Source organism: Homalodisca vitripennis, chromosome 4 (genome assembly GCF_021130785.1).
Source record: "Homalodisca vitripennis isolate AUS2020 chromosome 4, UT_GWSS_2.1, whole genome shotgun sequence".
Taxonomy (NCBI): domain Eukaryota; kingdom Metazoa; phylum Arthropoda; class Insecta; order Hemiptera; family Cicadellidae; genus Homalodisca; species Homalodisca vitripennis.
The window spans coordinates 64,768,598-64,792,951 of NC_060210.1; the positions used below are offsets into that span (position 1 = coordinate 64,768,598).

The window sequence follows — 24,354 nt, forward strand, 5'->3', positions numbered from 1 at the left end:
AACTATTAGTGGGCAAAGTAAACACAAATATTTTTCAATTTTATCGACTATGTGGTATTTGAATGTTTGCCTCAAAAGTTGAGTCAAAGGTTATCTGTCGTTCATTGTTGGAATTTGTTCCACATCTTTCGAAGGTTTTCATTTTGTTTTGTGTTTAGTTATGTTTGACAAGACCCAGAGACGGCTGGCTGTGGTCCAGATACGAATAGCACTATCGATATTCACATCAATCAATCGTTACTCGTTTATCGTTATCAACAATCTAAATTACTGTCGCTATTGGCAATCGTGTTTTATGACGGTACTGTTTTGCTCCCCATATTTTATTCTAGTCTTTATGACCGTGAAGGCCACCAATTCGCGAACGGGCAGAATAAAACTACAAGAACGTCGAGTACCTGAATTATGTTTTGGCGTATTTGGAGGTAGATTGTTACGTACCTCGAATAATGTTTATGGTTTCAAACTAGATCGATTATTTGGAGCAAAAGCGAATGGGCGTATGAAAAGAAAACGTCAATTTCCTATAAATTAATTGAAATGATTTATAGAATAATAATTATTTATTTATTTAAACAAAATTAATACCAAGCTAGCTGATATCTGTCCATAGATCCAATACTTGGCAACATGGAATTCCAGAAGAGAACCGGCTCTTGTAATTCTTGGATTTTGATGGGCTAATCATACTAGTACTTCGAGACTTTAAGCATGCTAGTACTCGGTCTCTTAACCCATATCTGTCCATAGTTCCAATACTGGGCAGCATGGAATTCCAGAAATGTAGACGGCTCTTGTAAAGTCCTGTAATTCTTGGGTATGTATGGGCTAATCATACTAGTACTTTGAGACTGTAAGCATGCTAGTACTCGGTCTCTTAACTCATATCTGTCCATAGTTCTAATACTAAGCAGCATGGTATTCCAGAAAGCAGCCGTGTCTCTTAAAGTCCTGTAATTCTTGGGTTTTTATGGGCTAATCATATTAGTACTTCGAGACTGTAAGCATGCTAGTACTCGGTCTCTAAGTCATACTCGTATGTGGATAGTTCCATCTTTAGGTCAACAGGGAACTCAAGAACGTATCCGGCGCTTCATAAAGTCCTCTAGTTCTTGGGTTTACTAACCATTAATTAATGGCACAAATCTGACACATTTCTTTATCTATAAACATAGTTTCTACAAATTATGTAATCAAAATTATGTAAATGCAAAATAATTGAAATTAGTGATAATTGTAGTCGTTTAAGAAGTGGGACTGGCGGTGTTCCATCGGCTACAAAGATTGAATCACACTTGGAAAAGAAAGAGCAAAGGTTTGAGTGGAACGTCCTTCAGACAAATATTTAATGAGCGCGTGACAGCGGGCCACAATTGGTTGATTGGGATTTGGCCGTTTGTGCCGTCAGGTCTCTTTCCGACCGGGGACAAATCCGTTTCTAGTATAAAAGTTCTGTTAGCTCTCAACTCCAGACATTTATTTCAACTTGACATATTTCCATTTGCTAATTATTTTCGGTAAAGTTGGTTAGAGTTCTATATTATATGATCTTAAAACCAAACGAAATACAGATTAGTTTAATTTGGAAAGTAGAAATCAATAACAAGACAGTTTTACGTGTAAGAAAATTCAAGTTATGAACTTGAAAAGTTCGGAAAAAACTATGGTAACCGAACACTTTCAAACTCTGTTAAATTTCTCTTACTAGTACCTATTATTCAGTGTTCGGTGTTTTGAACACATATTCCTACTGGTACCTGGTATATAGGACAACCTGTTATTGTCTATTAACTCTCTGTAGCCATCATGAGCTGTAATTTACAGGCATATATGAGTTATAAACGCTTGATTTAAACTTAAAGGGAGTACCTTGCTGAATCATTTTCAATTTTATATCAAGTGATACACAAACCAATTTGGTGTTTTGGTACACTACTGTGGGGTTCTCCCAGTCCGCAATCCAAATTATACAGCGAAACTAAGAGGGGACAAGAGAGATAGAACCCCCTCCTAAATATCATAAAAACAGTAAATAAATGACTTGCTAAATTGACTTAGTTATTTAAATTTATATTTATCCATTTCATAGCCCTCATGTAATGTGCTCTCAGATCCACCTCTTAAACCTAGCCAATTCCTAGGTTTCTAAGATGAGGGAGATCCCCCTTGTAGCCTTATTCTGTACGTCCTCGTGAGGAACTGGCCAGTGCGATAATCTTATCAAACAGAATAAGGGGGATGGACTGTTGATAAGTCGTAAGGTCGGAGGTATTGATGAAAAGTACCACGGTCACAGACAGGATTTGAACCAGCGCTATCTCTAACTCAGATCCCAAGACATACGTCCTAGACCGCTCGGCCATCGGCACTCCCAAGTTAGTTACGCCACTGGTTCCAATTGAACATGATTAGATCTATTTTGTAGGTTATGTAACTGATCTTTCTCTTCATAATGACACGCGTATTATTTTCATTATTTAAAAAAATCAGCAAATACAGTGAAAATAGATTTCAAAACAAAACACTCGTATAAATATACGTATAAATATTACAAACACTTTAAAGTATTTTGAATTCAAACACTTGAAAACAGAGTTTAGTACTTTACTTTTTGTTACATATGCTGTTGAGCAAATACTAACTTTGAAATATTTACTTAATGTATAACAAAAGTAAATCACACGAATAACAATACAAATGAGATAATCTATTATGGGTTAGTAGGCATTAATTATATTAATTTTGACCAACAAAATACCAAAATTAAAACCATTAAAATTGACCAAAAAAATAAAATACAAATTACTTTATAATTCACGTAATAAATGTTTATGATCAGTTCTCTTGACTACATACATATTTTTATTTATTGCTATACACAATAACAATATAATAACAATACAATAACAATAATAATATTGGTATACTGATCATAAACTAGTGCGCGGAAAAATATTACTTGTTTTTTCCGGCCAGACTTACCAACTTCACGGTAAGCAAAAATTAATATTTCAACTAGCACTTCAAAAATAATGTAAATAACCAGTTTGTTGAAAAAAGTAACGTTTACTAATTTATTTTCAAATAATCTATTAAGTTATAATTATATAAGTACATTATAATCGGTAATACAAATGGTATATCACTTATCATGACAGTTGAACTTTCCAGTGCCATGACACGATTGTATATGTGTTTTGTTTATTTTATATAGATGTATTATCAGTCTAGGTAGATAAGGTTAATATCATATTTATTATAGTTTGATTAATTGTTACGTACAGTTGTATTTGAGAATGGCTGTTATATTTAACAACAGGATAACGTGACAAAGTGGTTCACATATATGCATGACGAAGTGGTTCACATATATGCATGACGAAGTGGTTCACATATATGCATGACAAAGTGGTTCACATATATGCATGACAAAGTGGTTCACATATATGCATGACGAAGTGGTTCACATATATGCATGACAAAGTGGTTCACATATATGCATGACGAAGTGGTTCACATATATGCATGACAAAGTGGTTCACATATATGCATGACGAAGTGGTTCACATATATGCATGACAAAGTGGTTCACATATATGCATGACAAAGTGGTTCACATATATGCATGACAAAGTGGTTCACATATATGCATGACAAAGTGGTTCACATATATGCATGACGAAGTGGTTCACATATATGCATGACAAAGTGGTTCACATATATGCATGACGAAGTGGTTCACATATATGCATGACAAAGTGGTTCACATATATGCATGACAAAGTGGTTCACATAAAATGCATGACGAAGTGGTTCACATAAATGCATGACAAAGTAGTTCACATTATATGCATGACAAAGTGGTTCACATATATGCATGACGAAGTGGTTGGTACTGTATATTTGCAACGACATTAACGACCAACTAATAATTGATTACTCTCGGAACTGACAGAAAGTAATTAAACTCCCATTAAGTTATCAGCAGTATTAGTTATTCTTGGAATTCAATTAATTAACTGGACAAAAGGTAATTTCAAGGAAGTCTTATCGCAAATGAATAATAGGTGATGTGATAAGCCCAACACTACACCAGACAGTCGATTGATTGTTTTATCGTAACGTTAAGATTGTCACGCATTTTCTTCTTTAAACACGGGGTCTACTGCAAAAGTTAAATATGAAAAATACGAATTACGCAACCAAGTCGTATTTAGAACATATTTTAAAGCCATCACAAATGTGTTGACTGCAATAAAATGATTCACGAAGTAAAATTTATAGTTATTTATTTAATAATGTCTCTATATATAACTGCAAATATAACCAATGGAAGACCTAATGTCTTTACAGAGCTGTATTTTATTACAGTTTACCAGCTCTTCGTATATTAATAAAGCACAATTTAAAATTCGATTGGTTAATTATATTAGCAACGCGTTTCTGGTTTTATCGTTTTTTAAGTTTAATTTATATGTAACATGTAAGCTATAAGCAAAAACAGTTTTATCGATTATTTTTTAATATATTTTTTATAATAGCCTATACAGTGAATTCTTTGCATGCATTTTTAATATAAACTTGTAGGCACAAATAGGCACAAATCTACGTGTTCGCTAAACTGTTGAGCATGCTGAATGGAGAGGTTTGTAGAAAGATTTTCAACATTTTAATAAATAGTTAAAATTATTAATTTTAAGGTTTTTTTCTGTTTGTTTTATAATAATTAGTTTTTACTGTTATTTAGGTCTTTAAAAATATACCTAAATCAATAATTCCTTAGATAAGTTTAGCGTGCGATACTTTCCTAAATCAAAACAGTGATACATTTCCAGTAACACTTCGTTTTGTATTTTCAGTTTGTTAATTTTTCCAAAAACATTACTAACAATCCGAGTGTTATCATGAATTCCAAGTATTTCCAGAAATGTTAGCGATGTAACCACGTGTAAGGTCACGAACGCCCTGACAGCCACAATAAGAACAACATTGGCAAAGGCATTTGTTTCGAAATAGTACGCGCACAAAAAATGTGCTGGCGGCGTCCCAGAGTGAAAATAATAATCTTCTGTATTCCGAGGCAGCGGCATGGATCCGCCTACGTTTGTGTACAGTACAGTTGCGGTGTGGTAGGGGTCAGTTTTATACGACCAATCTAATTAAGTACCACCCAGTTTTAGCCTAGAGTAAACGTTATACGTGTATCAAACATAATCAACACCATCATCCCAGTTGAAGGGCAAAGGTGTGTGTTACGTACATTGTACCGTGTACTTGACAGCTCGACGTTAGCCTACGTCACGTTATATGTAATCCATTTACTCCGGTCAGGTTTGACATATTAGAGATAACAAGGTGTCCAGAACCACCAGATATTAGAACTGCAGCATCGAACTTTGTGTTGCAAGCTAGGTTTATTGTGTACAATTGATCTAATCTTATGTGGTTCGGAATCTACGTAAAACTTAATGAAATATTAAAATAATTTTTTAAGGGTTATTACACCTTAGATTGTACCAAAATCTAACACTACGATATTTTATATAGAATACGGTATAAGGAATATGAATAAATATGAAGTCTGAAGAAACGAAATATATATCGAATTATTTTCTAAATAATATATATATATATATATATATATATATATAATTTCAATAATTTCAATAATTTCAATAAACATTGAATCACAAAAAGTATTATATAATATATCATATATTGTGTGTGTGTGTATGTGCGTGCGTGCGTGCGTGCGTTCGTGTGTGTGTGTGTGCGTGCGTGCGTGTGCGTGTGCGCGTGTGCGTGCGTGTGTGCGTGTGTGTGTGTGTGCGTGCGTGCGTGTGTGTGCGTGCGTGTGTGTGTGTGTGTGTGTGTGTGTGTGTGTGTGTGTGTGTGTGTGTGCGTGCGTGTGTGTGTGTGTGTGTGTGTGTGTAGATATATTGAATTTTGCCTATTGCCTTTACAAAATGCCTCTAGATATAAATAGATACAATCCTTAAACCACAAATAAAGTCACGAATTTATGTTTTTAGTTATTTTCATTTGTTTGTATTTCCTAATATGTTTTATTTCTTCGTTGGTAACATTATAAATAATGTTAATACTTACTAATACTAAACACTCCTTATTTAAAATAGTGTGCTTTATTATTATTACTTTTGTAAGTCAATCAATATTATGTTTATATAATACTAGGAAATCGTGTATTGCTCTTGCAACCCAAGGAATTTTCAACCGTATTATGTCTTTCCTTAGGTTCCCAGTAAATTAAATTATATTATATAAAGTACTGCAATATTTATATATTCTTTAATATTAAGATAGGTTTGGAACGTTTCTATATATTTTTTTTCTAAGGAAATTAAATTAAATGTTTTGAGAATTTAAGTAATCTCCCGAAAATAAGTGCGTTGTAAGTTTAATCATGATTTCGGAATGTCTGTTGCAGTGTACGGGCTCACAATGGTTTTTAGCAATTTATTTTTGTATTGCGAGAAAATTAAGGACCAAGTGAGAGGGCCTGGTAGTGGCAGAATCCAAACGTAGCGGCAGAGGTCCTGGTCCTGCCCCACTGTGGGAGCGCCAGGTGGTGGTGACCTTGACCTCCGTATCTCTCACGCACATCACTGACTGAGGGCACCCATCCTCTCGTACACGCTCAGGTTTAGGTGTTACATCACTGTCACTCGGTAATCGGGACAACTTAATTCTGCTGCAAGTCTTACTAACTATTGAAACACAACTAATTAAGTTCATACATACTTCTGTAGGTAAAGAGACTTGGTGCACCCTTAACACAGTTTGAACAGGGAAACATGTAGGCATACTCTGCAGAATTTAGTGGCAACTTATAACCAGAACATAGAACGATTGAAGAAAGGATGTGAGTTTTATACACTTTTTATAATTTTGTACAACATTTATGAAAGTACAAGTACAAAGTTATAAAAGTACAAGTTTTTGTTTATGAAATATAATTTCCTTGAGGTATAATCGGTAATATGTCACTCTCTGATGATTTTACATGTCACAAAATAAGTTAGGTACATTTTTTGCCGTTTTTATTTGGGCCTGGAAACATAATTTCTTTGTTTAAATGCCTGTAGTTTCTCTTACAGTGACAATAAATGTTACTACTTTTCTGTCTTTAGAGCACTTAAAAGACACGCAAAAATTCAAAAAATCCAAAATTTAGCATTTTTTTATTCTTGGAAATAAAAAAATTACATTACTTTAAACAGTGCAACTTAACTTGGTGGCCGTAAATATTTGTTAAGTTTTTATTTGGGCAAAACATATTCCTTTTTGCCGGCCCACAATGAAACTAATAAATGGCATATTATGTCTCGTTACTTTTCCATTTATGTACTTACTGATTTCTTTAATTATTAAATATTTATACAATTGAGCATAAATAATTGCTTGATAACAGAATGTTTAGATCACTGAAATGTTTTGCTACAGACTCCCCTCCAATATATTTCATCCTGATCCGTAAGTGAGGACGTGAAACCATCCAGGAAATTTTAGATACATCCATACGTTCGAAGAGCAGGAATAAAAACTGGAACGGTTACTTGAACCATTATATTTGCGGCCACTTCCTAATCAAAAGACTTTTTGTGGTTAGTGAGAAAAATAACATTGTGAATAGATTCATAACACTTCACAGCAGTTTTAAATGGTTAATAAATTTATTTAATGTACTAAACTTAAATCATTACGTAACATTTGGATACTTAATAATTTGCTTTGGTAGACCTCTTCGTAGTTTTCACTGTGCTATAAAAACATTAAAATGTTGTATTTACTTATAGAAAATCACTTTGACAATCATATTAACAAAAATATTCCGCGTAGAATTATGCACTTACATTAAAATGTAATTAACCGTAAAAATCAGCTTACGAGTAAGATAATAAAAGTTCTTACGTTCAATAGGACCAATATAGTACTATTTTCAATAGATAAAACTTTCGATATCTCTATGTTAATATACACAACTAAAATGTGTTATATAATGTTACAACTTTTTGTTTCCCGTTATTTTTATCTGTTATATATTTTGTTGCATAATCTATCAGAGAAATGTTTGTATTAAGTAAATTATTATAATTATTTTATTGCATGTATCTGTTGCCTTGAAGATGTGTATAATGTTAGTGTGTCATTGTTGATTGGTAGACAATTTGTATTTGATTAGACAATATTGCACGTGGTGTACAGTGCAGGGCTCGAAACGGTCCTAATTGGGGAGACAATATTGTTTTATTGCATGATTTCATTTTCCCAGACGATGGAACAGTAATGTATTATTTATATTAATCTGTATGTTGATTGTTCGAAAGATTAAGTTAGTTATAGTACTGTTATTGAAATATTTGCATTTGTATGCTTTGTTATTGTTTACATTATTAGTTCAAAGTATTTAGGTTTTTACCTCTATTTTGATTGTGTTTGCATGATGACAAACAGAGAATGAAATATATATTTAAATTAATGAATAATTATAAGTTCCATACTCGCCGGTTTGTGGCGCACAGGAATGTATGTTGTACTGCTTGTACATATATTTTGAATAAATATGTAGTGAAATGTGAACAACTAGTATGTAATTGGTTAATGCCTTTTACAGCTTTTTTGTACTGCCAACTTAGAACTATGCTAATTTCATTGTTTATTTACTTTTATATGTTACAACCTTTCAATGTTCGCCTTCCAATGAACATTCCAATGAAATAGCCAACTCAACAATTTACCTGGGACTCATCAGAATGGAAACAGGCAGTTGTAGGTCGGCTCTGCACACTTTTACTTTCAATTACCAATTGGTCTCTGCAATTATTGGCTCGGTTCAATTACCTGCAGAAGGCTGATAATTGAACATTCGCTCCGTCGCAGGCGTTCAGCGTGAAGGTGCCATATCGAGCGAGTAACAAGGACGCATCGCGCACAGCTGCATTGAGACCGGCGATGTTGTGTTGATTGACTCAGGTCTCAATGTCCTTGTATAGTCTTTTACGGGTCTATGTAGGTTGGTTCTAAAGCGTAGTTAAAGAACGATAATTCAGTGAGTACGAAAACAAGAGATCTAAAGTGGGTTTGAAACCACACTAGTGCAGTGGCAGAGTGATCATCGTGTCACGGTGAACATCGTGTCACAGTGAGCATCTTGTCACGGTGAACATCGTGTCACTTTGAGCATCTTGTCACAGTGAACATCGTGTCACAGTGAACATCGTGTAACAGTGAGCATCGTGTCACAGTGAGCATCGTGTCACAGTGAACATCATGTCACAGTGAACATCGTGTCACAGTAAACATCGTGTCACAGTGAAAGTCGTGTCACAGTGAACATCGTGTCACAGTGGACATCACTTCACAGTGAACATCGTGTCACAGTGAACATAGTGTCACAGTGATCATCATGTCACGGTGAGCATCGTGTCACAGTGAGCATCGTGTCACAGTGAACATCATGTCACAGTGAGCATCGTGTCACAGTGAACGTCGTGTCACAGTAAACATCGTGTCACAGTGAACGTCGTGTCACAGTGGACATCACTTCACAGTGAACATCGTGTCACAGTGAGCATCGTGTCACAGTGAACATCATGTCACAATGAACATCGGGTAACAGTGAACATCATGTCAGATTCAAAACGCGTTTGTTTTTAATTTTATTACATTTTGATGTGATTTCATCCTCAGCAGAGCCATTAAATACAGTTTGAAGTCATAATGTATTAAGTGCACATTAAGAAAAATAAATAGTTAATTTGACATAGCATTCAATATTAATTATCAATATTCAGTTTCAGAAGATCAAAGTTTTTGAATAAATACAAGCACAAGCGAACAGTACAATACGGACTTATCTCACCTTCACATGCAAGAACACGAGTACTGAAAACATTTTGTAAAATGATTAAAACGTCCTTCTAAAATGTATGCAACTCATAAATTTAAACACAAAAAAGTGTTTGCAATTAAGTAATATTTGACACAACTACACTTTAAGTAATTTTTTTAGAATTATAATTATGTAGATTTCAAAACAGCACTGCCAATATCAGTAGATAGATTACCAGAGGATGATAGATGAATTAAATTCACTGTTTACAATTACACAGTTGTCAGTAATGTCCGACACGCTTGAAGTGAAAACTTTGTAGGTATCTTACATAAACGAATATTTGGAATCTCGAACTATTTTTCTAATTTAGTTTTATCAAATATTACTTAGTTGCAAACAATTGTTTTACTGAAATGTATGAATTACAAAGATAAATGTAAATTTAAAACACCAAAAGGAACAGTAAGAAATGCACTGTTACTTTCCGATGTAGTGTCAGTTAATATGTTGAACATTGGCGAGAAAGTTCGCACAGTAATGTTATAGCCTAAGCTGTTTTCTAAGTTCTTGTACAGGCTCCGTGAGTACAACACGTGTTGGGCTTAAGCCATAATGTAGTATTGTCTCATATCGGTGTGCGGCGACACTGTGGTAATTACTTTAATTGGATGATCGGTGAGTAATAAGAGACGAGAACAAATTGTAATTGTTGTAGTATTATTACATATAATGGAAGTTGCCTCTGGTTATTCCTAAGCTCCTAATTTTGTCATATTATAGTGTTACGAAATAATAATTAATTTCTTTATTGAAATTTACAATTTCATTTATTGATGGGGTTTGCCGGTGTAAACTACTTTGTGTATATTATTTACTAAAGAACTCCATTGGTAATTAATTTATAATGTTTTTAAAGAACACATAAAAAACATGACGAGGTTTTAAGAACTTCGCCCAATACAGAGATGTCAGGTTAGCGAGAATAATTGGAGATAAGATACATTGTATTTTTACTCCTTTGTTCGTTTTAATGACTTGTTTTAATACATCTATATTAGTGTCTATAGTGTAGGTAGAAAATTATATATTTATTACATAGTGTACGATAATCTGCACTGTAAATTTTGATTTTTGGTTACACGACATGAATTATGTAAATTCAATAATTAACGCTAAAAAAGACATGGCTTCCTTTTGAAAGCTTCTAATGAAATATGGAGTTGTGAGCTTAAGAAAGTGCGAGATAAGATAAGTAACATTTATGGTAATTAGCAAATCGAGTAGGCCTATGGTTTCAACACAATATAAAAGAGTGAAAATAGAAGTGAGTTTGCGACAATATTCTTTTCAAATATTTCTCTAACATTATACGATAATACTAATAACAATGTATACAAGAACGCTTTTATTTCACACATTACAACTACTTTAGCAGAAGATTTTACAATGCTTTATAAACAAATTTCAGATCTATGGAATTGACAGTTAAGTAAGAAATACATAACTCAATGTTTAATCATTTGAGTGATTGAATAAATGGCTTACCTGATATATTCGAGGTTATTACTCCCACAAAAAATATATGTAATCCATTTCGACTGAACTGACACACATGCACCAAGTTTAAAAACGAAATCGCTAAAACACAAACCAGCACCTAGATATTAAGTACACTTTGGGTGATAAAAGTTCAACTAAGGCAAAAAAACCGACAACCGAAAGCTGAAGAAAAACTCTCGTCAGCCGACCAACTTCAGACGAAGTTTCCGCCACTGAGGCGCCAAAAACACTAATTTTTCAAATACCGTGCAATGGCAAAATCTCGGCGCGCACATCACAGAAGATAGGGTCAATTCATTTCGGTTGAAGGTAGCGCGCGTAGTGATGAGGCAGAGGCAGCGGCGCGGCGCGACGGACGAGCGCGACGACGCTAGCGCTGCTGCGGCCTCCCGGCTAACTACAAACACAACAATGGATGACGTCACGGCCGGCCGCCCTATCAGTTGATTCTGGTTCACCTGTCCTCGTGAATCGATTATTGTGATTATTATTTCGGATGATTTGTAGATTTGAAAATTGACCAATTTATAGCATACTTTGATGGGATGGCCACTAAAATTCGGTGAACTACTACAGGTTAATTTGGTATATTGGGTAGACTTTACGAGTCCTTACTTAAAAGCTAAAATTAGCTTTAGATTATAAACAAACATATCTTGCCTTTTGTTTCATTTTCTACACAGTCTACCAGGCGGTCGTTAACTAGTCATCCTTCTCAGGCTTTCGTCACATTTGTTTCTTCAAATCAGATGATAGATATTTTTGGGAAGATATACTTTTAAAAAATCAATATATATTTGTGTGTGTGTATATATATATATATATATATATATATATATATACACATATTGATAAAAATATTATTATTGTTATTACTTCTACAAGATAACACGCACACCAGACTTCCAGCGTGAGTCCACCTGTCTGTTCGTATGTGTGATAACATCCGTATTAAAAGGTTCTATAAACTTGAAACTTGATGCATAGTTTCCTCTTCGTCTAAGGAAGAACTCTATTGATCTTGGGTAAAAAGGCAAAAAAAGAAATATATCGTTAATTGTTGTCAGATATTTCAATACTCCCTTGTATTGGTTTAATTGTCTTAGTCCTTGAGGGAGAAGTCCCACAGCATTTCGTATTTATACTAATGGTTCTCAACTATGGGAGTTAAAACGGGTATACCTGAACAATTATGGGTAAACCAGTGCTGGAAATACATTATTTTATTTAAAAAAATCCAAAATGTATGCAACTCGTCTGACCAGCGAGCCATATTTTTTTAGTTCTACAATGAAAATCCACAATCCACTTTTGTGTTTGTTCCACAACAGCCACTAATTCATTGGGGTCGCATCAAAGTTATGGTGTGTTAGTAGATCTACACACACACACGCAGTGGCAGTTTTACTACGATTCAACACAAGGGGAGTTGTAGCCTAAATAAAGTCAGTATAAAATTGCTCTAATATTTACCGATGCGTAACAACATTTAATGAATAATTATTTTCAGAAACCACTGTTGTAATTATCACAGTTACCATTGTATAGTATATATGTATGCATTGTATGCATAATTGTTTTCATTTTCTTTTGGAACATGCTAACAGCATAAGTGTTTATGGTATCAGAAACGTAATTTATAAATAGTTGTGCCTAAGTAGCTGAAGCTACTTCTCTCGACCTCAAGCCGCATTTGAAAAAAGTGAAGTTTTCGGTCTTGCTGGTTGCTTCTTTGAGCGATCTCTTCCCGAGATGACAGTTTGGGTCCAGGATACCGAGGCTCCCAGGACATGGGACTTTGTAAGTCATGCAGTTTGTCAGCACCATGCATTCATCTTCCATTGCGGCCAAAACAACCTTCTCTCTAAAGAATGTACATGTTCCTGCCGATTCAGGCAAATAATGAACCTAACGACCGAGTTTTGCACTTTGTGAATTCTACAAGCATTCCCTGCTGAGCAGTAGTAAAACATTAACAATATAAATGACTATGATATGCAGCTTTGCGGACTCCGGAACTATATTTCTAGTTGTTATACTATTTTAATTTGTACAATATTTCAGTTTTTTACCGATGTATTAATTTTGTTCATTTGATATAGATTAAGATAAACAATTCTGACGATTACCATACATTATGTAATGTCTACGACAATAATAAAGGAATTGTGAAAAAACTCAGTACCCATTAAATATCATACTTTCTCATATTATTCACTTCAGTCTCTATATACTTAAATATATCGGCGTTAAAATGTAATAACTGAACATCAGCTACACCTAATAATATACTTCGAGCCAGATCATTTTGTCATGAGTATCAGATTAATTATAAGTTCCGAATTCGGGTAAACATAATGAATGATCGATTATCATCATTCTGAGCACCAATAAAACTCAATCTTAGGTTGTAATTAAGCACCTCAATCACCTGTTGCTGTCTTAACGCCCATTCTTCAAATTTGGCCTAAGTTCTCTTAATATATGGGATCGCTAACAAAAAGCTAATCTTTGGTATTTGATCTATGACGGTTATCAAGTTATTATCTGGTATCTTCAGTTTCACAGGACCCAGGACTACGGCTGTATCTGACTACGGGAAAGGTGGAAGCGTCTGAAGCTGACCTTGTCTCTCTCCTGGGCCGGGGACAGCAGAATTAATGTTCTGTGATTGGCAGCCGGCTGTGGTTGTCGCTGTGGAGTTCCTCATTGCTGTATATTCGTTCCGCACTCTGCCACGATAATAGCAAAAAATACGCCTGAAGCGCGCGTCCTATATCGGCTTCTTCTGCGGCAGTCGCTCCCCAATCAATCCCATCATATCTTTTAAGGAAACGCCACTGAGAGAATATATAAATGACATTATAATAATTTTTGCATGTTTGGAGTGTTTTTGTGTAGTTGTTGATTTAACGACACACACCTAATGAGGAAATCGAATGGAAATTTACTTAATTACGTGAAATTTCGAATCTCCTAATGAGACGAAGGGATGTCATAAAATTGGCCGAGGTATCTTTGAATTGTTTGGTTTATATAACCAAATTATTTTGAGAATACATTTTGAATTTATTTCCATAATTTTGATACAGTAAACAATATGTGACCTAGACTTTATTTTTAATCCTAGATTGCAATCGTAAATACGTTCAACACATTCAAACTTTATTTACAAATTCTATATTACTATAACAATTATAAAACCTAAATATTGTCAATCAGGCTTATTGGTTCAGCTAATACGTTTACGTTATTCGTCAAATTTAAGGCAGCCACTACCTTTATTATTGGATATTTAAAACAAACATATAGCCCCCACCTGCAAATTAACCTTCTATAAAAGACAAAACTTGATGTTAATTTATATTCGGAGAATAAAAGGTTACTGGACTTTAGGCGTAAAGCGGGAAGGGAAAATTTACACAACGTTATTGACTATACTTGACATGCAATTATTTTAGAATTCTAAATCGCCAATTGTTACTAACATATGGGTTATAGTTACAAGATGTATTAGTAAATTTTAAATAATTTACCTCTAAGGAATTATTTTATTGAACAATAAATTTTGATTACATTTTTGTTTATTACGAATGGTTAGTTAAAGAAATATATACCGTATACTTAAAGTAGCTAAACGATTTTACACAGATAACGTGACAAACGTACAATAAACTAGGCGCATAAAAATGTAAAAACCTGCAGTATTAATTTTAATACCAATAACAAATACAGTTGATCCAACTTAATAATTGTAAATAAAACAGTGTTGACAGCAGATACACATAAATCTATTATTTGGGATTTTTGTTTTTTATTATTTAAAAAATAGGATTTTCACTTCCGTGAATAATTAAATCAACTGTTGGTGTTACCAGTTGGAATTATAATGGTAAAACACACACACACACACGCGCGCGCGCGCACGAACGCACGCCAGCAAGTATTTGGATGAATTTCATTATCACCAATTGATCATTTGATTATATATATATATATATATATATATATATATATATATATATATTGATTATATCGTCAAAAAATCATAGTATTAATTTAAAACACTCTTTTTCTAAATATGAAATTCACATTTACGAGTATGTTGAAAAATATAAGACCATAAGAATCCAAATCCAAATATTTAAAGCTATATGTCCAATAATTATTAAACTTTTTAAATGTCATAAAGCTTACTTTTATTTGTTACACACATCAACATATTTTTATATGAAACCTTTAAATTACATTATATACAGGTTTAAAAAAGGCAAAACTAGTATTACTGGCTCTGAAAATGTAGCAATATTTTGAAGAACTTTGCACCGAAAAGCGCAATACAAAGAGGGGGAAAAATACAATAATCATTAATGATAAAAATGTTCCAACTGTATAATTATCAAAGTTTAAATAGAAGTTGTCTTGAAGATGCAGTCGGCAAAGTATTGGTCACAGAGCCGTCTCCACCCCGTACATATTGTGGCCATGCAAAACTTTATTTAGGTGGTGTGATGTCCTTGCTAAACTTGGCAAAGATGATCGTTTTAATAAAAAATAATTCGTTTTGCGAAGTGTCAACATAAAGAAACTGTGTACAAATGTAAATCGTCTGACGTTAAAGAATTCTTTAGTTGATTATCTGCTTAGTTATTTCGTTTTGATTATCTGCACCAATATCATTTTAAACAAGGCCTCCTTGCAACCTAAACTTCCTATTTAGTAGGTACCTTACTCATAGTGATATATATATATTTATTAAAGAACTTAATTATTTCCCCTAACCTTCGTTAGCTAAAGTAGAAAATTAAACGCCAGGAAGTAATAGCACATGTAGTTCCGATATGCTAGAAACACAGTATCTTTGAGGAAAACACTGCCTTTATAATGCAAACTAATTTGTAGTTACATCTCGTCAACCTTATGGCGAATGCTAAACAACGACCGATTAGCACTAACTTTTCATCACGACCGACCGGTTACCTTGCATTCGCTGTAATTGTTACAAGATTGGGTCCATACACGTTCCATACCTTCCTGCCACAGCCGCCGTTGCTGGAGGCACTTCCGAGGAAAACATGCGCAATCCTCGTCATTGGCTTCTTGGAAATATTCATTACTGATACAGTCAGTAGTACAAGACGTTGAAAACTGCCTTTTTTGCGAACCAAACTTGCCCTGATGATGTTGTATTCTCAAGTTTTCGCTGAAGTAGCTGCCTTAGTCGTCCTCTTCTAGACGTTCTAAAGAACATGGAAATTTACCCACTTCTTAAAGTTACTTACAAGGTTAGTGGTTCCTAAACGGAAAGATTGTGTGAAAACTGTATATCCAGCTGTATTCCAGTTACCATTTATTTGCGTTTCCTGGCTAGAGGCGCAATTTTGGAAAAAAACCATGAAAAGTACCAAAATAATTCACTCAAGAGTGGAAACTAACAAGCCAGTTCTTAAAAAAGTTCCATCGGTAACAAACTTGAAACTACACATCAGATCAGCCATATCTACAGATCATTCAGCTATTGTTTCCGCTGTAAAACTGACTGGTTCTACTATTTTATACAAAAAAGGAATTCACTTATACGGAAAACAACAACAAACAAGTTTTTTTTCATTCCAGTAGAATTCCATTGCCCAATCGTAATAAATCACCCTTTGTAGGAATAGGCACGATATTAAGTTTCTATGCATAAACAATAGTTTTTATGTTGTAGTATTACATAATTGAAATATTCGTACCTTACGCCTCCTTGTTCCCCTTAGAAGACTTCTATTTTATTATTTGCGTACTTCAATTATCATTTTTTGAGTGGATTTCCTCATTTTCTCAAACTCTTTGTATGGATCAATGGTTTCAAACAGATCTGATGTTCTGATGTAATTATTGTTCCTTGAGATGGTTATTGCTAGCGGGAATCGCTCAATTAAAGGCTAATTAAGGGGCATTCGTGTTTACGTAAGTTCTGAACCGTTGGGATAAAATGATTTTATTGTACTGACTGGCAAACGTTGGCATCCTGAATTCATCCTCATGCTGAAGATCAAAGGAAGCCTTTAATTAACCTGTAGAATCCTCTGGTACAGTCGATGAACGTAGGATATTATGCGATCATACAGCCCAATGTAAGAATGGTCTATGCCGTCAACCTGAATCGCCGAAATCACCGAGTTCCTACATAAAATAAAAAGAAGGAAATTTATTCGAAATAAAAACAAAAAAATACTGTTTATTAAAATGTCAACTCGCATTTATGTTACAAAATACTTTTAAGACTTTTGGCTCAGGAGTAGTATTTTATATTCAGTAGCGAAACCAAACATCCCTTTCAAACATGCAAATGAGTTTTGAGTGTTTTTATTAAAAATATTTATAGTAGAATCAATGACAGTGCAATTGGAAATGATAAAATCCTCTTAAAACAGTAAAAACAATCTTGGCAACATGCTACATCGAGAAACAAACAGGTCTTACGTTGAAACACATGTAGGATAACAAGTTCCCGAGTTTGTAGCGTTGCTGTTACGATTAATAATTATGTAATTAAATTAGGAGTTCACAATTTGGCTGCGTTGCATAATGGAACCGTTGTAGCACGACAATTAGTAGAGTGGGTTACTGTACTAGAGCAACAAGCGTGTTGTGTCTTGTGGCAAAAACCTAACCTGTGAAAGTCAAACTAGTTCTGGTAGTTTGTTTTTGGCGATGGAAGGTTGTGAATGAAACTGGATTTTCCGGACATTTACATTCAGTGATACAATAAAATCAGTAACACTAAGTTTCGAGATCTGCAATCTGATCTCTTATACATAACTACAATCTAAGCTTAACTAAACAAAACATACAAAAGCGTTGTGACACGCATACGTCAAAAGCCACAACAACCATTTTGTGTGTCTATTCCATGCACACCTACTCTAAAACTTGCACTTAATAAAAACTAAACACTAATACACAAAAAAAAACTGTTTCATGTACCAAAATTGGAAATAAATTATGATTCCATTCAATTCAATTCATTATAAAACTGAACTCAGAATACATGTCACAATAGATCTGCACTCACCGGTTAACCAAATAAAATTAACCAGAGGCCAATAGTAATCGGCGATCGTCACGGCAGAACCAAGATGGCAACAACAAAAAGGGACCTTATATTATTATTTAAATAGTTTTTTCTAAACTTTAACAAATTTTTGTTGCTCTTCAAGCTCGCTTTACCTCCGTTATTTTTAAAATGTATTTGAGCACATTTAGTTGGTCTGCTCAAGTAGGTGTAATTTCCAATTGTATAATTTGTTGGATATGCACTTACAATTGAAATGAAACAGTAACACTGTTGCTTTCTCTTGATAACTGTAACAAAGGCTGCCTAACCATCGGAGATGCTTCAAATTATGATTCTAGGTTGTACGTGCGTTTCCATGGCGTTAAACTCTGGTTTATTTACTAACTACGTTTCCAGTTAAGTTCCTCTAATTATTTACTGCTTTCGATTTGTGTTGCGATAATTTGCACGGTACATTACAAACGGTTATTCCATACTGACTGTTTACAGTAGGCGAAACTCTAAGTTGAAATTAGGTTACACGGTTAGGTAACCCCACATCAACCAAGATTTACATGAATTAGTTACTAAAAAACGTTTATTTGATTTTCATAGTGAATTGGTTTAATTATAAATAATACAAATTATATTAATAAGATAAAACATTCAAATTTCAAAACATTAAATCATAATATAAGTAAATTTGAAAAAAACTAAATTCTTAAAAATATGCATACTGGACAAGCTTTACATTTATTTATATAGCTATAGACATTTAATTATGCTTTGGTCGGCCGATATGATTTTTCATATATAGTGGAAGTATTACCCTGCAGTATTGTACAGTACTGTAATAACCAAGTAATAAAGCAAACGTGGGCGAAGCTGCTTGCGAGTGATGTGAACACCACGACATAGTCATAAAAAGTACACAAATAATGTTTACCGACACTACAAGAACTTGCTGGTATTACTTTCCTTTCAGAATCCACACAATGATTTTCAAAGCGATAATTATCTGGTATAGCAACAACGTTTAAACCGTTTATCACGCTGAAATATTATAAATATTTCACTCATTCGGTTTTGTAACTAACTTAGTAATTTAAATAAGGAGGGACAAATAAATTTGTTTCATCCAAATAGTAGTTTTCCCGTGCATATTACATCTTAACGTATATGAACTAATTATTAACGTATAGGTATTGAAAACAAATATTTTAACATAAAAACTAAAGCTTATTAAAGCAATTTAAACAAAAGTTTCGTCTTAACAATTTAAGATAGGTACCTTTAGTGAAGATAGACAAAACATAATTGTTTTATAATTCCTGTTCAGTCATAAACTTCAGGCACTTGAAACAGAATTTAGAAGGATCTTAGAAACACAAGATAAATGTTGCAATTAAGATCTGTTATAATGATGCAAATATAACAAATAATTCACAATACCAAATTTTGTCCAACCGAGACCAAGCCTGAAATTGTCAGCTATAGATGTTACAAAGGCATTTGCCCGTGAGCCACTTAGCTATTGTAAATGTTCTGACAGAATTGGGAGTGCCAAATGGGCACTTATCAGTAAAGTAGATAGAACGTATCAAGCCTTTACAAGCTGAGTTCTATGGTGTTTCAAGTGGCAGACGAGAGTTACAAGTATAACGAGTGGGCCTTGGTGTACTATCTGTTGTAATAATTCTCTTTTAGCTTGTAGTGGACGTTGTTTTGCAGTTCGTGCCACGATCCGTAAGGTCCATTCCCACGTTAGCTCATACACGCTAGTTTGCTACCATAAAAAAGTAGGTTTCTCACGGAGCGGTGATGTGCTACTACTCTAAAGCAGCTGGCACCAAAATAGCCCGATGGTGGCTGTTACGTTTCAATCCCCCTCCCCTACACCCCGCGCCCAACACTGTTGCCGGTTTTACACGCAAAAATTACTTATCAGTCTCAGCATCTGGTGCATTATTATTAGATGTCACCGTATACAAAAATATGATTTGATTTCATTTCATTTATGTTTTTCAGACAGCATGTATTGAACAGACAGTAGTTACCATGGCGGGAAATAGGTGGTCAGTAGCGATATGGCAACACTGTCTCAATTACATCGGGACATTTTGGTGCGGGCTGCTTTAGTGTAGTAGCACAACCATTTCTACTTGAACGTTATCTACTTCTCCTCCCTAGTGGGTAGTTAAATCAAACATGTCAAAAGTTACTAGTCTGCTAAAAAATATTAACAGTTTATATTAGCTGCTAGTTATTCACTCACACGCTAGCTTATTAGCTGCTGATCCACTAGATAAATTGTACGTTATAAGATTTTTCAAGTGGATGCTGGATTTTACATTAATGGAAGCACAAGTGTTTTCTCTTCTCCCGATCATCCAAAGTGCAGCAATGCTAAGGCATTTAAAACTCGTCTGAAAACCGCACTGATCTGAGAAGCTTTTTACTACAGACGAATTCATGGCACATGTTTGGATGACCACATGATTGGCTGACTGACGCTGGTCCTAGAGTGTAACATTCGAATGAATGAGAAGTAGGATGGATGGAACACAGTGTATGTGTGAAAGGAACCTAAATGTCGTGTATGAATACAAAACTATAGCCTATTTTCTTTCTCGACAATTGCTATAACATGTTCAAAAGCAATAAATTATCATTATTATTAAAAAGCGGATAAGGTTTCAACTCCTGCATATAAATTATGATGAGGTATGTTAATGCAGAGATATCTATTTCTGTAGGATTCGGTATATACTTCAAGGTCAATTTGAGACCTAATGGATGGAGACATCCACTCGTATCAAGTTTGATATCAGACATTTCTTTGACACTTTAAGTGCTTAAAACGTTGCATTCCTTTATCACAGTTTTTGCTTAAGCCAATGAAAAAATTTTGAGAACGTTGAGATTGGTGGGTAGCTCATTTGTGCGTGACTGCGGCTGCACAGAGAGGTGGCGCTTGATTTTTCATACTATAGTGTCATGGTGTAAGATGCTGGACTGGATGTCCTCTTCTTTAATTTTCATAATTCATGGCTTGATGTTAGGCAGGTTATGCAGCTTGTATAAGTTACTAACCTGAGTCGTACTAACCTTTGTATTTCCCTTCAGAAAATATTTGAGAAACAAATTTCTTGGTCTTGGGATTACTCTTAACTATGGCTGCAGCAGTTTACATTCTACGGACGATTTGAATACAAGAAAAAAATGTAACTATTTCTGGGTCTGGGTGACGGATCTAAAATTATCCAGTACAGTACTGGTAGCCATATATAGGAGACAGCTGCATCGAATTAATGCAGAGTTACTAAAAAGTGCGAGATGATAGCAATTGACAGCGTCATATTACGTGTCGGGTGTACGGGTTTGACTAACACTGGTTAGTCAAACTTTAGAACAATAACAGTTGTTATGCACCTTAAATATGAGATGACTACACAGTGGAGGATATTTAATGTAGTAAACGAGACTCAGATGGTGGTGTTTTTGTGTTGATCCAATAACTCCTACTTGACCAAGCAGATATTAGACTACCCATCCTACTGGGAATTGGGGGAATTACAGGGTGTACATTAAAAGGTTACAAGGTATATTCAGTTTGCACAAGAAGTTGAGGGAACCCCTTATTGCAATTCCTTCTAAAAGAACCTTTACATTGTTTCAGAAGACACAGGATATGAAGAATAGGTTTTTAGATGTTTGCGGGTTAGGGGCTTCCTCCTATCGAGATCCTTCGTTACAGACACAATTAGGGATGCAAGCACAATATCGGTCGTGGCACCCTGGAAGAAGAGGGGCTAGCTTTATTACTGCTTCTTCCAGTCACAGCAGCCAGTGCTTTTAGTACTCTTACTTGTTTATGTTTGCAACCATATCTACTCTTAAACAGTAATCCTCAGTGCTACACTAGACCTATCGTTCAACCCTTTAACCCCAATATTCCGACATTTGCGGTTGGTAATTTGTCGTTCCTGGACAACTATCGGATCACCTAGATATAAGTGATACATCGGTTTTTGCTATACCCAGTGTTTTATTTCATCAACCGGAAGGTATAAATCAGACAGAGTGAACCTTTTTGGTTGGTCAGACTGCACTTATATCGGTTACTAATACTGGTTCTTTGTAAAACAATGAAACAATTAGTTGAAAAAGCCATTAGGATTATTTGGTGAATAAAATAGTCACTGAAATGTAGATTAATTTACTCTTTATGAAAACTAATCTAGTCTTTACCAAAAGTAGAATAAAGAACCTAGTGCAAACGGTAACGCAGGTGTGTTTGTTGGTAGCGGAAGGTCGAACCAACCGCAGAATGTCACAGAATGTCTTGGAATGTCGCGGACAATAAGTCATAACGTAGATTATTGGCAGGAAATATCTAGAAGTAGAAGTCAAGTTGAACTTTGAGAAAATAACCGTCTCAGCCTTCAGCTGGAATTTGTAATTATAACGAAGCTATACCATAAGTTTTTACTTGAGCTTAAATGGGAACTAACTTTTACATAGCCACTTCTGCTTAAGGTAACTACAAATCGAATTTAACCTATACAGAAATTATATTGGCATTTCAGACGTTTTACTTTTTGTATTTAATATACTATAGGAAGATGAAAGTTTAACAAGAATGGCGGAGGTCACCATCTTGAAATTATTTAATGCGTTACCCTCTAATTTTTGTACGGGTTTGAGACTGAGAATGATGATTCGCAAACATGTAAAAACTATATCAACATAAGTGATAGAAATGGGCAAATTGATATGACATGAAACTGGTTGAGATATTTAATTTCGTTTAGTTTGAAATTTTTATTGAATTTTTAATCTAATTATCTGTAAAAAGAAATTTAAATAACACTGTCTGGACTGAAACTTGTTCAGAGCTGTGCTTGTGAGTTTTTCAAAATGTTTAAAAGCGTTACTCTATAATCTAGGTATTACAAAAAATCAAAGACGTTAAATGAGCTATTAGATGTATTTTTTATTTTCGAGAAATTTACTCAAGTTTGTGCGAAGCCGGTCAAACAGTTATCTCACCGGCTCTTAAGTGATATATTCCAATCATCATTTTCCTAATATTCGTTATTAGATGTTTGTATCAGTCCAGGATTGTTTCATTCCTATTTTCTTTCAAAGCCTTTAAAAGTAAGCTTGTAAATCCTATAAGATTAAGAGTATGTAGAAGAATGTTTATTGCCGATAGGAATATAATTGCTTGAAAGCCAACGAAATAAATTGTTGATAGGCCACGCATTTTGCATTTATTTATGCACATTATTTTATACTGTTTGAACTTATCAACTGAGCAAATAACAAATTGCATTCGTTACTTGCAAATATCATCTCCTCCAGACAGAACAGGTATTTGTTAGATCACCTAGATAATAAATAATTTTCCAACTCCGGTTTTTGAAACAAGTGATACTAATTTTTATCCATCGTTGACCTACATCAATCCTACCTTTTCTTCAGCGCGTCTTTCTAGGTACCGTAATGTGATGTCACATTACAATGCATGTGATACGCGTTTATTCTTGACTGACCTTAACCGTCACACAATGTGTACTGGATAAAATCAAAAGACACTTACGAAATACTCTAGTGGCCTTGAGAGTATTGATGCTAACTAAAGTCGTTGCAAACTCGAGAGTCGCTTGTTGCGCACTATAATATACCAGCTTACCTTCAACAAGACCTATCACAACATCGCACATTGTCCACAACCCGATGTGGCGTGGTGTATGTCTCGTAGTAAACGTGATCAGTGATCAATGAATGGTAGACAACAGCACGTCCAGTGTATGTATCCCTGAGTACACAGAACGCTTGACTTTGTCGTAGGTCAGGAGATACAATCAACGTAACAAACCGTTCTCAGAAA

General features: G+C 34.5%; 1 protein-coding gene across 2 annotated transcripts in view; it reads right to left on the reverse strand.

Annotated features, from left to right (window-relative positions):
- Nucleotides 1-24,354, reverse strand: part of LOC124359413 — a 466,804-nt gene that overhangs the window by 325,026 nt on the left and 117,424 nt on the right. Inside the window, exon 1 of one of the 2 annotated variants that reach the window (XM_046812143.1) lies at nucleotides 11,402-11,741. The exons of the other annotated variant lie outside the window; for it this stretch is intronic. The gene's annotated coding sequence lies outside the window, so the exon portion shown is untranslated. Of the gene's footprint in view, nucleotides 1-11,401; nucleotides 11,742-24,354 lie in introns of those variants that run through there. 2 annotated transcript variants of the gene reach the window in all.